General features: G+C 46.9%; 1 long non-coding RNA gene across 2 annotated transcripts in view; it reads right to left on the bottom strand.

The window, feature by feature from the left end:
* Positions 1 to 4,758: 4,758 nt before the first annotated feature.
* The window catches only part of LOC104973058 (uncharacterized), a 52,858-nt gene continuing 38,025 nt past the window's right edge, over positions 4,759 to 19,591 (bottom strand). Inside the window, exons 4-8 of one of the 2 annotated variants that reach the window (XR_009496133.1) lie at positions 14,279 to 14,687; positions 12,130 to 12,408; positions 10,560 to 11,574; positions 7,921 to 8,138; positions 4,759 to 7,717 (exon numbers count right to left, since the gene is read on the bottom strand). This is a non-coding gene — a long non-coding RNA (uncharacterized lncRNA). Of the gene's footprint in view, positions 7,718 to 7,920; positions 11,575 to 12,129; positions 12,409 to 14,278; positions 14,688 to 19,591 lie in introns of both variants that reach the window. The other variant, XR_003036764.2, reaches the window with a different exon arrangement.

Here is a 19,591-nt window from a genome sequence, read left to right as displayed (position 1 = left end):
TCCTAGGGTGTAAATCATCTTCAAAGACAGTTGTTGAGAAATCCAATGTCATCCCATATCCTGATCCTTTATACGTATATTGGTTTAGTTTTCATTTTTTCCTTTCTGAAAGTTTTCAATATTCCCTTTAGCCCTGGTTTTCTAAAATTTCACAATAATATGCTTTGATGTGGGTATTGAGCATGAGGAGGATTCAGACAAGGAGACCCATGATTTCAGTTCTGGGAATTTTATTTTTGTATTATTTCCTTGAATACGGCCTCCTTTGTGTTTTATCCTTTTTTTTTTTTCTCTTTTGGGGACTCCTACTATTTGGATCCTTACTATCCTGGATGGATCCTGCAATTTTATTCTCTTTCCTATTTTCAGTCTATTTATTCTTTTGCTTTACTTTCTCACTGTTAACCTCATGTTCAAAATATTGTGTTATTTAAAACTTTTTTTTTTTTCTCGTCTTTTAATTTTCATTTTCAAGAGGTCTGTTTGGTTTGATCTTCCACTGTTTCTTTTTACATTCTGATTTTGGCTTTGGATATGGAGTATCTTCTAATCTCTCTGATATTAAATATTTTTTTGAAGTCCAAAAAATGTATTTAGGTCACTAAAGATCAGATGAAAACCTCTTGTGGGGTTGAATAGGGCTTATCAGTTGGTGAAATTCACTACAAGGTAATCACATGGGAACTAACCACTTCATTGAGGGAACCCCAACCATTAGGAATACCCTCACTTGTAGATGGGGGAGCAGCCACTAAGAAAATAAGCAGCTCACTCAAGTTCACAGTGAGCTGGGGTAGCTGAGATTCAAACCAAGGACGTCTCACTCCGGAATCAGTGTTCTAAACCACTGTGCTACCCTGCCTCACAGAACTGCAGCAACAGCTGCTGGCATTTATTAGGTGCTTTTTGTCTACTAGGTGTGGTTGTAAACCCTTAAAAACATGAAATCTATTTAATCCTCACAACAACCCTTGGAAGTAAGTACTATTACTAGACTCATTGTTGATGTTGACCTGAGACACCGAGAAGAGAACCCACTGGCCAAAGACCACACAGCTGGTGTCAGAGGCAGGATACAGTCCAGGGCAAGTCGTCTCTAGAGTCCTCTCTCCTTGGATTCCCAGAGACTCAGTTTCCCCATATGAAAAAAATGGCCATGTGATCCCCCTGAGTTATTCTGAAAATGAAATGAGAGAATACATAAGAAACTTGTACATAATAGAGTCTCATCAAATGTTATTTTCATTAAAAAACATCCTCTGCCCCTCTCCCCATCCCACCCAGTCTTCAACTCCTTTAAAACCAGAAGCTACAGTGCGCGGCTCTGAAGGTTTCTCCTGCCTGTGAACTTCCACGGTTCCAAGAGCTGGACTGCAAAGTAGGGGACCTAACTCGGAGGAGTGAGATGGGGTGGGAGTGGGGGTGAGGATGGAAGGCTCCCAGGCCCCCAGGCCTCAGGGATAGAAGACAAAGATTGGAGGTGGGAGCGAGTGTGACTTGGCACAGACTGGGGCCCGGAGCATCACTCCTGCGTTCCCAAATAGCTGTGAAGTTCAAATAACAGACTCCAACTGACACATAAAAAGAAACACATGTAACCACTTACAGGCCAATTAATATAGAGGCGGGGAAAAAGCCACAGGGCGGGGAGGCTGCTGGGGTTGAAGTGAGCAAAAGAATGATGGCCGTGCTTCCGGCCCCGGGCTGAAATGGGCTATTATGTGTCATCAGGAAACTTAAGAAGGGGGGAAAAAACAACCTCTGATCAAAGTCCCTTTTGTCAACTTCTAACAGATTAATAGATGACAGATTTTGCACTTAGAGCTCTACTGCAAGGTCAAGGGCACTGAAATGGGGCTTGTTGGGACTTTTTTCTTCTTTCGTTCAGCTTCTAGGTTGCAGAACTCATCATTCTGACAGCCTGCCTGCCTGAAATGGCTCGAAGAAGGTTTGCCTTTCCCAGAGCTTTTGTGGGGGAGGGCAGGGAGCAGGGGGCGCCTTTTTAGTAGAGACAAGCCAGGCTTGTCTCCCGTTCACAGCCCCTTCTCTACTCGGGCTCCTGCTCTCCCTGCAGCCCCAAGCTCATCATGCCACTGCCCCCAGCCCCCCTCTAGTGGCCTCATGGTGGCTCTCCATGGACCGCAGAAGGAAGACACACTTCTAAAGCTGTCTTCTAAGTCCCTTAGTGATTCGGCCTCGCCCTCAATACCCCAGTGTGTTTCCTTCAGTCCTACCAGATTACTTGTAGCTCCCGAAATGCCCCTTGCCCTCTGCCTCGATGTCTTGGCCTTTTCTGCCAACTGTTTCTTCTTCCTGTCAATTTCCTAGACATACATCAAAGCAGTGCCAGTATCAACTCCTTTGGAAAGCCCATCTGAGCCCCCTGCCCTGCCCTCCCAGACAAAGGAGGTATTCTAAATCTCTGTGACTCCCGGATCCTTCAAACACACAGCCTTGGGCATTTACCTTATTATAAGGCCATTTGTGCTCTTAGGCTCATCATCCCCACTTGGCTGTTTACAGAGACCAGCATGCTGCCCGTCATGGAACAGGGGCTTCCTGTTACATAGAGACAGGTACATGCTGGATAATTCACCCAGGTGTGAGAAATTGTGAAGGAAGTCCTTAATATCACCCTAATAACCCCTATCCCTGGCAGAACTCGTGACTTGCTGCGAACCAACAGGCCAGGATAAAGGTGATGTGGTGTTACCCCCTTGATTTGGTTACATTATCCAGCATGAGTAAAGGGCTGCCAATTTCACGATGATGTTGCTTTATAGAAAACTCTGTGCTGACATCCTAGAATGAGAGATCCTCCTTGCCTGCTTGATGAAGGCAGCAGCCATGTTTTGGAAGACACATAGCGAGGAACAGAAGGTGGGCAGCTCTAGGACAGCCTCCAGCTCCCAGCCAGCAAAAAGCAAGGTCCTTGGTCATACAGCCTCAAGGAATGAATTCAGCCACAACCTGAGTGAGCTTAGAATTGGATCCATCCCAGCTGAGCCTCCCAATGAGAATGCAATCCAGCCAAGACCTTGACTGTGAACCTGTGGGATCTGACACAGAAGACCCAGCTAAGCTATTCCTGGTCTCCTGATCCATGAAAACTGTGAGATAATAAATGTTTGTGTTGTTTTAAGTTACTACCTTTGATCTACTCTGCTACTCAGTGGTTAACAAACTGATAGATGGCTCTTAAAGACACATGCTTTGGGATCTGGAAGTCCCAAGTAATCTGGGGGAAATTCAGTTTCACTCTAATCAGTCAATGCATTGGCAGGAAATTTTTGCCAGCCAACTCATAGCAAGACTTCAGAACAAGGGCTTGGAGAGTGAAAACGGGGCTAGGCCTGGGGAGAGTGAGAGAGAGGCTTAGAAAAATGAGAGTCACACAGTCAGACAGGGAACAGGTAGAGCCCTGGGCCTGAAGTCAGGTTCTGGGTTCCAGACTTTGCAGATGGTTTGCTAGTAGGCTTTGGGCAAAGCAGCCTCTGTCTGGGTCTCTGTGATCTCATCTGCAGGCCAAGTGGTATAAACAGTCTGAGCTCCACAGCTCCCTCTGGCTCTGGCTTTCTCAGTGAATGGCAATTCAAGTTTGCCAAGGAACTCTACAGCTTAGAGTATGCTCAGTCTTTTACTTGTTCATTCATTCATTCCCCTTTCAATAACTCTTAGGACTACTAACCACGTGGAACATACATTTACTAACACCATTAAAAGAGTGACATACAATGAGTTAGGGGAGAGGGAAAGAAAGCTATGTGGGAATCCCAGGCTGAAGTAGACATCTGCTTGCATAGCTGTTCCCCACATCTCCTTAGGGTGGGGCTCCTTTTCCCACCTATGGGAGTGTCATTTGGTCCAGATTTGACCAATCAGAGTACCTCAAGCCTCTGGCCACTGTAAATGGTTCAAAAATGGGCATACACACCAAGCAGGACCAATCAGAATCTCCAATAGGACTTTGCTGCCAGAGGTGGTGGGAAAGATTCTCTTTCTTCTGGGGTTGCTAAGCTCATAGAATATAAGTTTGGGATAGTTTGGGGCTGCCTTGTGGAAGAAGCCTATCTGAAAGGGATCTTTGAATCCAGCTCCTGAATCCAGCCCTCTCTGAAGTCATCTCAACTTACTTGACCTGATAAATTATCTTTTTATTTAAAGTAGTTGAGGTTGGATTTCTGCCACTCATAACCAAAAGTATCTTCAATGAATGTAGATGTTATTTCTAATAATGAATGCGGTTATTTCAACTGAGCATGTAATTGAGCTCTGGGTCTCTTGGAAGCCAAAGTGAAAGGGGAACCACATTGCCTCACAAAGCTCCCCTCCACTGATATAACAAACCCAAAGCATCAAGAATGAGAGCCTTCACTGAAGAACTCGGGCCTTTTTCTCATGGACTTTTGCATTGGTGGCCCAGAATGACATCTCCCACAGCTGTTTCAGAAATGACGCAGAAACATTCCTCATATGGCTAGCTGCCTTTTGGACTGAATCTCAACCAAAGACCAACCAGAAAAACCAAGCATCTCGGGGTTCAGGAAGACTTCCTAGACCTTCACCCAACAAGGCAAATGGGCCATGAGGCTTGGGGTCCTGCCATGAGTTGTCCCTGGCCCCTCCTTCCATTGCCTCCCCAGAAATCTCTCCTCCAACTGCCACCCTGAGGTTGGACTGTAATCCGTCATTTCTTTGGTTGGAAGGTTGGTGTTTCCTTGCAAGGGACCACAAAGCCATATTACTTTCAAACTTAAATAAACAAACGCTTGAATCTGTGTTTTATTGGTTCCATACCATCTGCCATCTGGTTTGGGGGAGCAAGGAAAACTGTGGTTTTGTTGATTTTATATGTGTGTGTGGTGTGTGTTGTTGTTGTTGGTTTTTTGTGTCTTTTTTTTTTTTTCCTTTTCCCTGTGAAAATTCCCTAAGGTTGAGCACTGGCAGCAATATGGGCTGGTTAAAAGCCACCTAGTTTCCCACGTCTTAACTCAGAGCTAAATGTTGGAGGCTGGTCTGGGTCCCCATATGCTAAGCAGCCTGTTGTGTGAAAATGAGATCTATACATATGCAGAGCCCCACAGCCCGGCTCCCAAGATCTGAAGAATTGTTATAAGCGAACCACAAGAAGTGCTTACTTAATGCTGACAGGCTGCACCCAGACCAAAGGCTAGAGCGGGGCGAATGGAAAGGGAACAGAGGAAGCTTGGTGTCTGAGCACCCCGGGGCTGTCAGAAAAGACAGCCCCGCCTTCAAGACCCGGGGTTGCTGGAGATCTCGAACCTGTAATGACTTGAAGGAGAATACGTCCCAGACACTGAGTGGGAAATAAGTCCCAGCCTGCCTGGAATCTTTAATCTGGAAAATGCAATGGTTGTTGGGGGTGGGGAGGGGGCACATCCACGGTGGAGGTGGAGTGAGGGCCACCATCACCTCCTCTTCTGTTGGCCCAGCTGTCTCTGGCCCACAGAAACCTGAAGCTGCTCAAAAGGGCTGGGATGGGGAGGACTCTCAGAGTTTCTGTTTCTACATCTTTTAAGGCAGGTCTCCGGCTTCACCATCAATAAAATACAGACTTGGGGATGGGTCCCAGGACCCATGCCAGGCAGGTGATGAAAATGAGGGAGGCTGGCTGGGTGGGAACCCAGGGACATGTGCTAAAGGGCAGCAGGGACTCAACTGGGCCCAGCAATAGTGGCCACACAGGGCTGGGCTCCTGGGTGGCCAGATGGCCCACGTTCTCAGAAAAGGCCCAGAGTTTTGATTTGAAATCAGTGTTTCAATGCTGACTGCTATTGCAGTTATTGAAAACAATTCAATCAAATAAAACCTGTCTGCAGCCCACACAAGGCCCCCAGGTCTCCAGTTGATGACCGCTGTGGAAGAACTCAAGGAGACAGTCTTTGGAGAAAGCCAGGAATGAGGATCATCTCTTCCTATGCAAGGGCAGGGCCTTGCACAGGCCTAAGACCACACAGAGGTCCTCCCTAGTGCTGGCCCCTCCAGGCTTTGTCCACAGAGGCTTGGAAGGCCCCGCTGCCCCTGCCATCCCACCCAAGATGTCCTCCCTACTTCCTCCTGAGTCCTGGCAGGTGATGAGATTCCAGTGGCAGCCCAGTCATGCCAGGGACACAGCAACTGCCCGGGGCACTCAAGCTCTGAGCATCCCTGGTCTTTCTGCCTTGCAACTCATTCCTGGAAAAGCGATGAGCTCTGCGATCTGCATGTATGACGCTCCTGCTGCACACACCCTCTGAGTCTCCACAGTTTGGTCACCTCCCAGTCACTCTTTTATAGTATCACAACTTGGCAAGTGGGTGACCTGTGAAAGTGAGACACAGCCATTCAATCTCCTGCTGGACGTCGTCTCTCTTGACACGATGTGAAACAGTCCTGTCTCAGGAGCTAAGGAAGTTTTAGTCCAGTTTTTCTGAGTTTTGTTATTGTTGTGCTTTCTTTATAATTAAGGTGTGGAAAATTCTAGATTCAGTTGAAGTTCCTGATAAAGAAACAGTTCAGATTTTTCCCAGTAACAAAATCTGCATATTTGTATTTCAAATAATGTAGCTGAAGCAAGGCAAAGTCCTCCTTTTTCTCTCTTTTGGCTTAATGAGCATCATTTATCCAGTATGAAATCTTTATACTGTATGTCCCACATGTTAGGAACATAGGTATTTTTTTAAAAAAAGAGTATATGTACATTAAATCTTGATATGATTTTTTAAAAAGGGCAGGCAGGAGCCCTGATCTCCCATCAGCTGCCGTCTTGCTACTCGGTCCTGGTGAATCACTCACTCCTCTGAGCTTCATTGACTCCAACTGCCATCTGGACAGAGGGTGTTAGCTGGCCCCCTCCTTCTCTCCTGCAGAGCGATTGTGTGGGGTAGGGAAAGGGACAAGCATGTTAAGAACTCCCTTACCAAAAATTCACAGGCAAGCAGACACTATGCCATGTGGGCACAAAAGGCTCACAGTCTTGAAGTCCGCTTCTAGAAATAAGAATAGCCTGTGAGCTCATGGTGGCAGAGGGTAGGTCCTGCTACCTTTGGGTCCCAGAGCCTACTATGACAATTGCACAGACTCTGCACCCAAGTCATCATGGAATTTATTCATGTAAGAATCAGTTGGAATGGGTTGACATTGCATTTCACAACCCTTCCATCCCCTTGAGCCTCATACCAACCCATGAGGTAGGATGAGGTAGGCACGGCTGTTCTCCAAGCAGAAGTGGGAAACTGAGACCCAGCAAGTTCAAGAGGGTTGTTAATGGCAGGTTGCAGAGAGAACCACAGCTAGATCTCAAGCCTCCCCACTTCTGAAGAATAATCCTTTTGGAGCTGTGGCTCTCAGGGGCTTCTCAAAGCTTTCTGGGGGTAGATGGTCTGGAAGTGAAAGTGCTCTCTGAGAGACATAGAGTTAAAGAGAGTAACTAACTAGCTGATTTGGTGTTAAACTAAATCCAAACTTATACCATATTCTAACATAGAGGTAAGGCCAGGCATCGAAGATTTATGAACCTGTGGGACAAATGGGGGAAAGAGAGGGAGGAATGAATTGAAAGAGTAACATTGAGACAAATGCATTACCATATATAAAATAGCCAGTGGAATTTGCTGTATGACTCAGGGAGCTCAAACCTGGAGGGCGGTGGGAGGGAGGGGACATATGTACGCCCGTGGCTGTTTCATGTTGAGGTACAGCAGAAGCTAACACAATACTGTAAAGCAATTATCCTCCAATTAAAAATTAAAACAAACAGAATCTGTAGGAGACAAAATCAGAATGAAGGGAACTCTATTGCTCACTGAATTTTGTTTTATGTTCTATGACCCACATCACTATATGATTTTTCCCAGGGTTAAGCCCCCCCGCCCACCCCCATCCCCACCCTTACAAGAGGCGCACCATATTAACACTCACCAGGTACTTGCCCAGGTCTATGAGTGTCTATCTGGGTCCCAAAACGTCTTGGCATGTTGGGCAGGTCTGAGAGGGAGTCCTGGGCTCCTCAGGTGGCCATGAACCCCAGGTCCATGAAAGGCGAGTCGCTCTGACACACGCACACTTGCCCGCACACTTGCCTGCACACGTGCATACACACCGAGAGGAAACCACATTCGGTCTGGGCTGGCCCCGAGCTGAGGAAGAAACTTCGAAGACTGACTACCCCACTCAGTAAATCAAGATGTGGGATTCAAACCACTTCCTCCCCCAGCTTTGTGTTAGGAACATCATCCACCTGCTTTGGGGCGGTGCTCACAGCCCGAGAGGGAGGGGAGCCATCCTCGCATGATGCTGACACAAACACCCATGCAGATGCCATGTGACTTACACAGGGAAACAGCTAGTGAGAGGCAGGGCTGAGAGAGGCAATCAGATCTGCTTCTCCCACTGGAAGAGACTTCTGTGGACCCCACCCTGCACAAACCCCTGAAGACTGAGGTCCATAGACTCTGGTCCTTGGAGATGTCCAGGCGTCTGCCCAGAATTGGACAACAGACTTTCCTGTGCTTTCATCTTCCCCATCAGTTCCAGCTGAGTGTCTGGGACACTCCTCGACCATTTCCTGGGCTCATTTCCCCAGAAGGAGGTTCTGGAACATCCTCTTAAGTGTGATGGCCTTTCATGTAATTAGACACCCCCTTGGGAGTGAAAATTAAATTAGAAGGCCCAGACCTACATTTCAGAAAACATCCCACAAAATCATGGGTTGTCAGCCAACAGTGAGACCTCCTTAGGCAGAAGGGTTTTTCTATCATGGAAGCCCTGCCCCTTCCCGTTCCTCCACTCTCCCAGATAGAAAGGCAGGAGTCTTGGGTCCCGGGGAGTCATGGGCCCTTTGGGTCAGGCACTGAAGCCACTGAGCCCCCTTCAATGTGATCCCAGCTCCACATTCCCTTAAGGGGCTTACATAACCTCTGCTTGACCATCTCCTGCCACAGGGAGCTCACTACCGGTCTCTGATAATCTCACAATTCAGAAAACATTAGGCATTGGGATGTGCTTCCTCCTCTGAGCTGCCATCTGCCTCCCTGTTCATGAGATTCACTGGCAGTTCTCATTCTTCCGTGTGGGACACACAGGATGAAGCAAACAATTCCTCAAAACTGCAACCACAGCCTGCAGCAGAGGCAGCTATTTCTAGTCTAAGATAGGACTCTGATCTCTGTATATGCTTGCGTTCATTACATCTACCAGAAAAGTCCTGTTTGTAAGATGAGGAAGTCTGGACAGAGCGAGTCTAAGGCCCCTTCCAAATCTGTCCTTACATCCATGCCAGGGAAGACACGGGCAAGAACTCGAGGTTTCTGAAAGCCAGCAGCTTGGAAACCAGGAACAGAATCTGCATTTCCTGGTTACTGATCTGGCGTGTGATCTCCACCCATGGGGACATGAGAGCATCACAAACATATAAACACAGCCTGAGATGAGGAAGACCACTCTCATAGTCAAAGGGGAATGAAGGGCTTCCCAGGTGGTGTAGTGGTAAAGAACCTGCCTGCAATGCAGGAGGCACAGAAGATGTGGATTCAATCCCTGGGTTGGGAACATCCCCTGAAGAAGAGGGTGTCAACCCACTCCAGTATTCTTGCCTGGAAACGCCATAGACTGAGGAGCCTGCTGAGCTACAGTCCACAGGTCACAAAGAGTTGAACACGACTGAAGCGACTTAACACATAGAACTTCCCACAGCCAAGGAGATAGGATTGGATATGGTCCAATAAGTTTCCATGGAGGAAGAGAGCCTGTCACAAGAAAGCAAATCAGGAGGACAGAAAGAGCTTGAGCTGAGATAAGGACTCCCATCCCAGCTCAGTCATCAACTGGCTAGCTGATCTTGAGATGTTGCTTGACCTCCAGCTCCTTGATTTCTTCCTCTGCTAAATGAGAGACATTGAGACAGCTGATCTCTAAGCTCAAAAGTCAGAGAATAAATAGGGAACATAAAAGTGGGCCAAGAAACAAGCTTGGCATTTGCTCAGTTTTAGTAAAGCTGTCCACAAGACTGACAGTCACATGGCACCAGACAGATCTGAATGAAGCTTTAGGAAGATGGGGACCACGTGTTTATTATCACTGAAGCCCAGTGCACAGGCGAAGGCGGCCATTCCTAAAGGAGAGAGTGTGAGTGTTAGTGTGGTAGAAACAAAGGCTAGAATCTAGGTCCAGGGCCATCATTGTTAACCAGGAGCCTTAAGCACACTGTGTAATCTCTCCAAGCCTTCTCTTTAACACAAGAGCAATCCCTGCTACTGCCTGGAGCTATCATGAGGCCGAAAAGAGCTGAGTGCCTGGCACACAGTAGGGGCCCAGCGGCCAACTATGGAGGCCGAAGTTGGCCATATGTGCACCTGTGTGGGAGGAATAAGCCTTAGTGAAATTCTGGAATCTTGCATTCTTTAGCTGCCTGGAAGGACCTTAATCTTGCATATGGCTCAGAAATACACCCATCTTTTTCTGTCTGTCTCTCAGACACACACACACACACAGAAAGAAAGAGAAAACAGCAGTTGGCCTGGGGCATCCCCGGGCATTGGAAAAACGTGCAGAACAAGTACCTGATGCAATAAATCAAACTGTGGGATCCAAATCCAAGCCGGGGTCCAAGCTCCAGCTCCAGCTGTATCAGAGGCTGGGCCCTGCTCTCTGTTCTGACAGCCAGTGATGCCGCCAGGAGGTGCTAGCCAACTCCCTGGGCCACTCCGGAGGTGGCTGACCCTTCTTGGGAGCTTGGGAGTGGCTGAAGTGAGAGGGAAGAGAGAAGTGGGCTGCTGGCCATGGGAGGTTTGGCTCAGCTTAGCCAAGGAGATGGCGAGAAAACCTGATTGTGGCAAACCACCCCAATTTCCTCAGTACGAACGTTGGAAGGGATCGTAGAAAGACACAAAGATGTGTTCACTAGAGGCCCAAGGTGGGGTGAAGACTCAGATTCTAGTTGCTGTGTGGCCCTAGGCCAGTAACTTCCCTTCTCTGGGCCTTGGTTTTATCATGAAAAATTGAGGACTTAGGCTACAGGAGAGCCTCTAGGAGCCTTTTCTGCAGTATGATTTTGCTACATTTCTCTCATAGCGTTGAGCTAGCCTGCTTCTTAAAGGGCTTCAGTTCAAAAAAGCAGTTAACTGAATGTCAATTGCATGCCAGGCACTTGTGCTGAGCACTGGTTGGGCCAAGAAGAAAAGTCATGGCTCCTGTTTCAACGCTGCCAAGGAGCTCACAGTCTTATGAAGGGAAGCACATATTTAATCAAATATGTATAATATAAGACAGTACACCCCACAGTAGCAATCCATTCTCCCAGGGAGACTGGGGAAAGATCCACGGAACGGAGGGATACCTGGGTGAGAGTCTGAGAGATGAATAAGAACTTTCCAAATTACTGAAGGCAAAGGGAACAGCAGAAACCAAGTCAAAGGTTAGTTTCAGTGGGTATGAAAACTCATCTATGTGGTTATAGTGTGAGAGGGATGGAAAGCCACACTTTTATCTCTCTGGGAACAGAGTGTGGAGGCCATGAGTGAGAGCCAGAGAATTTGTTCTTTACCCGGTGGGTGATGGGGAGCCATAGAAGAATTCCTGGAAGGGGAGGAACAAAACCAGTTCTGAATTTTCAGACCATTTATGTTGGTAGCACCATAAAGCTCACAGATCAATACACCCCTGCCCATGGATCAGATCTAATCCACAGCTTTTTTTTTTTTTTAATGGCCTGTAAACTTTTTTTTCTTTATGATAGTTTTTTACTACAACTTGATTGAGATATAATTCACATACTTGATGTATAATTCACTCATTTCAAGTATGCAATTCGATGTCTTTTAGCATACTCACAGAGTTGTCCAACCATGACCGCTATAAATTTTAGAACATTTTCATCTCTTCAAAAAGAAATCCTCTTCCTTTTGAATAAGCTAACACACCTCATTCCCCCACTCACCTCCAGCCCTACTTTCTGTCTCTATGGCTTTGCCTGCTCTGGGGATTTCATGTAAATGGAATCTATAATATCTGGCCTTTTATGTCTGGCTTCTTTCACTAACCACAATGTTTTCAAGGTTCTACCATGTCACAGCATGAATCAGGATCTCATTGCTTTTTGTGGCTAAATAATATTCTATTGAATGGATATACCATATTTTGTTGATCCACTCATCAGTTGATTGGAGAAGGCAATGGCACCCCACTCCAGTACTCTTGCCTGGAAAATCCCATGGATGGAGGAGGCTGGTGGGCTACAGTCCATGGGGTCGCACAGAGTCGGACACAACTGAAGCGACTTAGCAGCAGCAGCAGCATCAGTTGATAGATATTTGTGTTGTTTCCACCAGAGAAGAATATGCAATATAGATTCGTACGGCTTCCAAAGCCTAAATGGCTACTGTCCAGCTCTTCACACACTAGATGCAGAGCCTAGAGAACAAGAAGACAGGACTGGAAGGACTGACAGGTCAGGGACTCTGAGAGTTCCCAAGTGAGATATGACAGTGGCCTCAACCAAGGGAAAGGATACACATTTGTGGTGGCCAAATCAGCTGCACTTGGAAACAGATCAGATGCTTGGGTATAGGGGTTTCTGAGGAAAATCCATTTACCATAAAAAAAAAATCCAGTTCGGATGGAGTGAGTCATCTGCAGTGAAGTCACTGGCTGATGGCAAAGCCGAGCTAAGAATCCACTTTCTTCTTGCACACAACTCATGGACTTGTGAGATTTCTGATCACCTTTCATAGGGAAGTGGCCTGAACTGGTGGCCTTGACCTTGCAATATAAGGCTTCCACCTCTAGGCTAACCAGGACAGGCATGCACTCCACACTGGCATGGTATCTCAGAGAGAGTGGCAGCGTCTCCTTGAGCCACCTGCAGTGTTAATATCTCATGTGTCCCTCAAAACACCTTTGCAAACATCTCCCAATCAAGTGGCTTCATTCTAGGTGAATGAATCGGTCCCTCCTCTGCTGTCTTCCTCCAGTCCTGCCTCTAGTCCTGCCTTCAATCCTGTGAGCTCTTCAGTGCTCACCACTGTGCTGAGACCAACTTCTGCTCAGCTACAGGCAGAAGCAGCTACGGTTTCCCTACCAAGTTTGCTTGGGAGACCAGGACACATGACTCCTGCAAAGCGACAGGGTACCAGGACAGCCTCCTGGGGTCCCAAAGGAACCAGGACAGAGTCTTCTCTGCCGAACTTGTGTCTTATTACTGTGCTTTCCAATCTTCTGCAGCTTCTCTGGATTTCAAAAGAATCCAACACTGAGCTTGGTACTTAAGGCTCTTCCCCATCCCTACCTAGCCTCCATACACCTCTCCAGCCACATCTCCTTCCCTTCCCCACATCTACACTCTCTGCTCCTCTCTCACTTCTTGGTCCCCAAACTCACCACACCCCTCTCCTGACCCTGAGCCTTCCTCCTTCTCTTAGCATTGTCTGGCCCTTCTGCCATCTTCAGCCAGAAAACTCCTGTTCATCCTTCAAAATCCATTGAAATATTCTGCCTCTGGGAAGTCTCTCCCTCTAGCTCCTGTTCATAACGTCGGCCATGCTGAATTGTGACAGTCCCATTCTTCTGTCTTTCTCCCCTACTAGCCCAAGCCTTTTGTCGTTCTCCCAGCCCATGGTCTGGGCCCTCTAAATATTTGCCAAGTCAGTGAGTGAGCCAGCAAACATTCAGTCTGCTTGTCCTTCAGTTTGAAGGGGAATTTCATTTTTGAAGTCCCTCTGGGTCTTTCAGAGGAAGCCGCTTCCAGCCTCGCTACTTTCCCTTCTATTGATCTTGGGATTTATGGTACTATTGTTTCCTTTTATTAGGCTGTAATGGCCTCCGTTAAAACATGTTACATGGAAATAGGCTAATTAAGTATGTCAAATAAGTCACCGTCCCACAGAGGGCCCGGCCCTCCCTGGGCAGGGCCACGGTGCCTCGCAGCAGAGAGAGACAGGCAGGGCTCAGGGAGAGCGTGTCCTCCTCACCCTTGTCTCTCAGAGTAAGGGAGAGCCCCCCCCCCCCCCGGCCCCCACCGTGTGTCTGAGGCCTCACTCTATTGCTCTGGGTGCCTCCCGGAGTAGGTGTGAGATGCCCCGCTGGGTGTTCTCTGTTCAACAGCACGAGTCAGAGTTGAAGCATCCATGCTGGGGGACCACACGTCCGCTCCTCAGCTTGTGCCTAGCTTAGATGCCTACACCCCTCACAGGAAGAGAGACTGGGTGCACATCTGCGTTCCAGGAGAACCTCTAGTGGCAGGCCTGAGATGATCAGACTCTGGTAGGAAACCTGTCCCACTCACCTCTATCTGTCCGTTTCCAATCCACGCATGTTTGCAGGAAGCCGAGCTGGCAGGAGATGCCCCAGGCCTTGGAGGCTGCCTGGGAATGCTTTTGAGGCACTTCGGATAAGCTCTTGGGCTAGTGAAGAACAGACTCCAAGACAGTTGTGTTCTTTCGACACACAGATATCATGCTGGGTTCTTCTGGTCCATGGGGAAATGGAGGATTTGATGAGATTCTCACGAGAAAGAACCCCTTAAGGAAAAGGACTTTAACTCATATGAAAACTTTTCAATTTTGCTCTGCCGTGGGGAACACCTCATTGACTGCTGAATCTGTTCTTCTGGACTCAGTCAAGTCCATTGCCTTACCCTCCCTTGAACTTCTGAAGATGAATTGTCTCCATGAGTCCGTGACAAAGCATTACTCCTGTAAAATGGAGAAGGAGGAGTCTGTGCTCAAAGAAGTTTGCAGGACCCTGTATTTACAGAGCTAGACAGGCTGGTTTACTCGGAGCTTCTCAGAGCTCACACCAGGTTCATGTAGGGTTTCCAAGTGTGGCAGGTCCCAACTTTTTACTATACCCTCCCAATCTTGGAATCATATGTCCTTGCCCTTTGTCATATGACCTTGCAGCGTTTCCCACTAGATTAAGCCATGTATATTTCTAGTTCTCACTGATGTTCACCTTCGTCACATGACTGACTCTGGCTGGTGGATGGTGGGTGGAAGTGGGGTGTCTCAGAGCTGAAATGGAAACAGGCGTGGCAAGTGTCTGCTTGCTTTCTCTGCAGTTTTCACCACTGCCATGAAAAGAGCACAGCCCTGGCACCCGCTATCCCAGAAGGTAGCTGGTGGAGAGACTTAAAAGCAAGCTGTTCAGCACTATTTACAACAGCCAGACATGGAAGCAACCTAAATGTCCATCAACAGATAAGAGAAACTGTGGTACATATATACAATCAGATACTACTCAGCCGTAAAAAAGAATGAAATAATGCTATTTACAGCAACATAAATGGACCTAGAGATTATCATACAAAGTAATGCAAGTCAGAAGGACAAACACCATATATTAAGTTTCCCTTACATGTGGAATCTAAAATATGACACAAATGAGCTTACATACAAAACAGAAACAGGCTCACAGACATAGAAAACAAACTTATGGTTACCAGAAGGGAAGGAGAGTGGAGAAGGATAAATTAGGAGTATGTATTAACAGATACAAGCTACTATCGTAAAACAGGTAAGTAACAGGGTCCCACTGTAAAGCGCATGGAACTATATTCAATATTCTATGAGATCTTCCCAACCCAGGGATCAAACCTGGGTCTCCCACATTGCAGGCAGATTCTTTACCATCTGAGCTACCAAGAAAGCTCCTCAATATTCTGTAATAAACCATAATGGAAGAGAATATGAAAAAGAATATAGAGAGATAAAACTTCGCTATACACCAGAAACTAATACAATGTTGTAAATCAACTATACTTTAATTAAAAAACAAAAAAATAAAAACTGGCTCCGATCAGAACCAGAGCAACTCCAGGCAGCCCCTAGGCCTGGGGAAGAGAAAGCAGACTTGAGATGGTTGGTTACTTATCTGTAACTGACTATATGAGTTTCCTACTGCTACTGTAACAAATCATCACACACTGAGGAGCTAAAAGCAGCACACATTTATTCTCTTATAGCTCTGGAGGTCAGAAATCCATCAGTCTCACTGGTCAAGTCAAGGTGCCATCTGGACTGGTTGCTTCTGGAGACCCCCAGAAGAGAACCCCTTGCTTGCCTTTTTCAGCTTCTAGCGGTCACCTATATTCCTTGGCTCATGGCCCCTCTTTCCACCTTCAAAGTCCACCACTCCAGTTTCTGCTTCTGTCACGACATCTCCTCCTCATGCTGATCTTCTTTCCTCCCTCTCATAGGGACCCTTGCTATGACATTGGGGCCACCTGAATAATTCAGAATCATCTTCCCATCTCAAGATTCTTAACCTCATCACATCTGCAAAGTCCTTTTTGCCGTACGAGGTGACTGTCATAAATCCTGAAGTGCAGGATGTGGGTCATTTGGGGGTGTTACTCAGTTCATCACCCTGAATGATATAAAAAAGGCTAAGAATATATGAAAGTGAGGTATTAGTCCCTCAGCTATGTCCAGCTCTTTGCAGTCCCACAGACTGTAGCCTGCCAGGCTCCTCTGTCCATGGGATTCTCCAGGCAAGAATACTGGAGCGGGTTGCCATTTCCTTCTTCAGGAATCTTCCTGAGCCAGGGATCAAACCTGGGTTTCTTGCATTGCAGGCAGATTCTTTACTGTCTGAGCCACTGGGGCAGACCCTACGTAAGAATGTGTAGGTTTTCCCTAAATTAATTGAATTTTTTTTCCACATCTCAGAATATCTCCTCCCTTCTCCTGAGGATGCCAGTTTTGGAAATTGGGCCTTCCTCGATTATTTACCAGTTCTGTCGCTAATCTGCAGTTATTGATAAACGGGTACCCCAGTACCTACTATAGGATTATAAATTCCTACAGGTTCAGTTCAGCCACTTTCTTTGCTTGGTGGTCTTCTCTCCTAGTCTGTAAATAGCAATAACGTCATCTGTCAGAGTTGAACTGACTGAATTATAGGAAATAATTTTGAGTGTGTTATATAGGGACTAGCCATAACTTCTAAATAAATGGCATTTGCCTTCCTTGCCTGCCTGGGCTGAAGCAGAGAGAAACTAACAGCAGGCTGCCATGGTGGACAGAAAATGCTCTTTGGCTGGTGGAGGTAAAAGCTCCCTGACACCCGCATCCCCGCTTTGTACCCTCGGTTTTTCCTTCTGCAGTGTTAGGCACGCAGCATGCACTGTCCTTCATCTCTCTGTCCTGTCCTCTCCTAACATATGGAAGACCCAGGGGGAGGTGAGCAGGAACGGGATTGCAGGGGTTAATGAGCCTGACTCACCACTCAATAGCTGTGTGGCTTTGGGAATAGTCCTTGTTTTCCTGGGGCTTTGTCTTCCCCCTGTGCTAACACAAGACTGGATCAAGTGCCCCATGGCCTCTCCCTACCACATTCAAAACCCTCACATCTGTGACTCTCCCTTTTCCCACCGTTTTGTTCAGCCCAGGCTCTGGACCCCATTGGTACTGAAGCAACATTTGGCAAGGAGAACACTGGCACCCCTTTTTGTGCAATCAGTTCCTATTTTGCATTTTAGTGGGCTCCTTAAACCAAAATACCCTTCAGAAACCTAAAGAAAAAATGGCAAATTACCCAAACTCCAGAACATAAGGACATATTCATAATCATTGGGTTTCCAGGGATCTCAAAACCCCTATGCAAAGCAGATAAATAAATGCCCCCTGGGGAGTCCTGAGGACCAGAGGCAATGGTAGGTTACAAACCCACTGGAAAGTTCCAGTCCGGAAGCCCACCAAACCTTTTAGAGTCACCAATCTCTTCGTGGATGATCAACACCCTTATTTCATGAGAGGATGACCAAGAAAACGGTTAAGCCCCAAAAGCTTCCATTCCTTGATTCTGCCTGCTCTAAAATCTGGGATGATTCCTGCTATTAATATTTTAAGCAACTAATTTGACATTTTTCCATTTAATTAACTTGCATATATATGAGAACAGGGTGCTGAGAGGACCATGACATTTAAACAAAGTCATTTAAGTTTGCCTGTTTCTGGTCGGGGGCGGACGGTGTTGCTCTTTTCTTTGCCTTTTTTTTCTTTTCTCTCCATTTCTGTTTCGCATTCCTGATCCTGAGGCTGGCTTGTTAGCTCAGAGAAATGACCAAATTTCTCAAAGCAAATGTGCCATAATCTCAACCTAGGTGACGTGGGTGGGCCCGGCGCTCTAGGCTGCGGAGCTTTTAAATTCGATCCTGCTCTTTTCCAAGCTTTTGTGCAAATGGCGTTTGAATCAGAGCAGGCCCGAGTCACAGGCTAATGTTTTCCGGTTGCCACACCAACCCTGGGTTGGGGGTGGGGAAGGGGCGGCGGGCATGCCCAACATTTATCAAACGTCACCATCTCGGCAGAAGAGCTGGGGTTTCAAGAGGCAAACAATAATTCCGTGGCGATTTTCTCTTCCAAATGACAAATAATTGCTGTCATATTATCAAATGATTAAGAAATAAAGGAAAATGGACAAATAGAGTTTAGCCATTGAGGGATGGTGTGGGGGGGACCAGGGAGATGCTCACTCAGTGTTCCGTAATTGAAAAATTGTACCCTAATTAGCTCCCACCCCAGAAAATTCATGAGTTCTAGGCGCCATCCAATCCCCAGCCCGCCAAGTCACAGAACTTGCGGCCCTTCAAGTTTAGTGCTGGTTTCAGAAGGGGTTCGCCGTCTCCAAATGGTTTCAGAGAGCGAGACGCTTCAGCTCGCACAGCCCTCAGAAAGGATCCATTACTTCATACTTTCATCTGCCATAATTAATCACAGATTTTTCTCTGCCTATCAGCTTCTCCGGCTGCTCTCTCCACGTGAACCTGGGCACTCCTGGCTCCAGCTTCTCCGTGGTGGTCAGCCCAGCCAGGCTCGGACGTGCCACAGAAACTGCATTCCCCGGATGCAAAACGGCACCCCCCAATCCGAGGCATCTCAGCGGGAGAAATGGTCCTGCATTTGAAATGAAACCACATTTGCAAACTAAACTCACAGGACTCTAGAGATATTCCTCGTCTCTGTTTCTACCCACTTTTGGGATACTCCCTGGGGATTTCTAATGAGGCTGTCAGACTTCAGGAAGAATATAAGAGAAGGAGCGTCCCCATTCTCCCCCATCCCCTCCCCCTGGGCAAGGGTTTCAACAAGCCCAGCTCCATGACCTCATTAGATGCGTGACCCTGGGGAAGAGACTTGGTCTGTCTGAGCATGAGTTTTTCCTTTTATAAAATGCAGCTAATGGTGCCTACCTTTCCAGAATGTGATGGTGTATGGTTGCTAGCACCGCCTCTTGATCCTTCTATATGAAGTTGGGATAATAATCTTACCTACCCTCTGGGATTTAATGACAATTGAGTAGAGACTGCATTATATGTTCCTTGCACAAAGTTAGTATCCAGTAAATATTTGAATTGAACTGAACTGAATCATACATAATTGGTTGATTCATTCATTTAATCCATCAGCTAATAGTTGTTAAGTGACTGTTTTCTGTCAGACACATTATTTGGCATAGGATATACGAAGGGGAATGAGACAGACTTGATTCATGACCTTGGGGGCTTACATTCTAGGGGGGAAAACACTCAAGAAAGACAAAATTTTTAACAAAACACAGGTTGTAAAAATTCTATTTAAAAAAATAGACAAGAACT

The sequence above is a fragment of the Bos taurus genome, chromosome 10, assembly GCF_002263795.3.
Source record: "Bos taurus isolate L1 Dominette 01449 registration number 42190680 breed Hereford chromosome 10, ARS-UCD2.0, whole genome shotgun sequence".
Lineage (NCBI taxonomy): Eukaryota > Metazoa > Chordata > Mammalia > Artiodactyla > Bovidae > Bos > Bos taurus.
Note: the sequence above shows the minus strand (reverse complement) of the source record. Positions and strands in the feature narration are given on the sequence as shown.